Raw genomic sequence first — 2,152 nt, 5'->3', positions numbered from 1 at the left:
TGCCACCGATTTCTCTTTTTTTTTTTTTTTAAACTCGAGCTTGTTATATTTAGTTATCACGCGGATCGTGAAAATAATTTCGGGGAACTATTAAACGTGTCTCTCCCCTCCCTGATTCCTCCTGTTTAACGAATTCGAAAGGAGAGAGATTTGGCGCGATCTTTCAATGACTATTCCCCCCACCCTTTCCTCCATCTCTCTCTGATTTCTCTTCCAATTTCTTCCCCTCGTCTTCCTTGGAAAGAAAGTTCTCGAATCGTAGGATCGACGATTATACTTGGAAGGGAGGGCACGTTCTCGAATCGTAGGATCGACGAATTATTCGTGAAACTCGTCGAAGTCGAGGCTGATGATCGAGTGAGACGAAAATTGGATCGAATTAGTTCTCGGCCCGGTTGGAAACAAAAAAATAATCGAGAAAGGGAGGGAGGGAGGGCACTCAACGACGAGAGAGGATCTTTTTCTTTGATTTCCTCCCCCCTGGTCCCCGGGGAGTTTCGTTCGAGCGCCCTTCTTCCCCGTCATTTTCGAAGCGGCGATAAAAAGAAAGTAGTCGATACCCTCGACTCGAGGGGCGCCGATGAGTCGATGCCTTTTCCACGTTCGCAAGAGCGCGGAACGTGTCAGCCGCTCGATGGCCAACCGATCGAGTTATGGTATCGCGCTACCGCTTCCTGTTGATCCCTCCATTTCTCCCTCCCCACTTACTCTTAAGAAGTTTTTGCGTAACTCAAACTCCCCCCTCCGTAATTGAATTGAAAGCGAAGACTTAGGTATCGAGATTTTAAGACTTCTTATACCTAAGTCTAAGTCCGTCCATGTTAAATTTAAAACTTGCGGTCAACGTGTATTTCCTATTCCTATTTTAATTTTAATATTAACTCGGACAAGATAAGAAACGTTTCAGCCGAGATCGACGATTTATTTTTTTACTATAATTTCGAAAATAAATCTTTGATAATAGGTTTCTCGATTTTATTTTCTATCTCATATTCCGATATCGATTGTTCGATCCGGTAAAGGAATTTGTGTATTTTGTACGACGTGTTGTGAATTGAACGATTAACACACAACGAGTCCGGTTAAAACGCGGGAGAAATATCGATGGAAGAATGGCAGAACGATCGCGAAAACTTTGGACAACCCGTGGGGTGCTTATGGTAAAACATGCTTTTTATTCGAAACCGTTCCCGCAATTTTCCCCAGATTTCCCACTTACGCGGTGAAGAAGAATGGCCCTATCGACCGTATCGTTCGTAGTCGACACGCGTATCGACCACCGATTCGCGATACAAACCGAATTAAATGACGGACCTGTATTCTTTGTCGGCTCTCCGCTTTATTTCCCGCTTTATCCCCCCTCCCCTTCCGTCTTCCCCTCCCTCCCTCTACTCTCTCCACCCCGTGTCCGTCGTTATTTCTCTCCTCCCTCTCCTCTCTCGCAGTATCCTTTTTAGATCGCGTGTCCACCTATCCGTTATTTTTCCTCGAAAAAAAAGGAAAACGCGCGTGGTATCGACTGTGTGTAAATCGAGCGATCAGTCCATAGAATCGGGGAGAGGGAGAGAAAGGACTCGCGAGACTTAACGATATCGTTTCATAAACCGTTTCGTGCGCGGCATCGTTCGTTTTAAATGGATTTCATCGTGGTGGAACCATCGGTGTGTGTTACGTGTGTGTGCGCGCGCCTTGCCAAAGTTCAATATGCGGTCCCTGAAAAAGCGAAAAAAAATATATGTATAAAAAAGAGAGAGAGACTAAACCAAACGACGACGACGGGGTTCCATCGCGTGTCCTCTTTCCCTACGTGGTTGGGAAAAAAATAGAGAGAGAGAGAAAGAGAGACTCTCCCCGATTCTTCTATGCAAAGAGGTTGGCATAGAGAGAGAGAGAGAGAAAAATTTTCCCCCGCGAGTGTATCGCGAGCTAATGAGCATTCCCTTCCTCTTTTTCTTTTTTCCTCTCTCTTTCTCTCTCTCTCTTTCTCTTTCTCTCCTCTCTTTCTCCTGTTTCTCTCTCACCCCTTTCCCCCCTTTTCTCGCTCAATTGCCGACATTCAAGGGGGAATTTTCGATTCTCGCTTAAATGGTAATTTCATCCGGTCTCGTAGTTCCGCGTTGGGAGGCTAGATCGTTTGAGAGAAGCGGAGAGA

The 2,152-nt window shown here is 45.6% G+C and overlaps 1 protein-coding gene across 1 annotated transcript in view; it reads left to right on the top strand.

Moving 5' to 3' along the window:
• The window catches only part of LOC102672303 (disintegrin and metalloproteinase domain-containing protein 10-like), a 31,375-nt gene that overhangs the window by 20,136 nt on the left and 9,087 nt on the right, over nucleotides 1–2,152 (top strand).

The sequence above is a fragment of the Apis dorsata genome, unplaced genomic scaffold, assembly GCF_000469605.1.
Source record: "Apis dorsata unplaced genomic scaffold, Apis dorsata 1.3 scaffold_292, whole genome shotgun sequence".
In the NCBI taxonomy this organism is placed as follows: Eukaryota; Metazoa; Arthropoda; class Insecta; order Hymenoptera; family Apidae; genus Apis; species Apis dorsata.
Note: the sequence above shows the minus strand (reverse complement) of the source record. Positions and strands in the feature narration are given on the sequence as shown.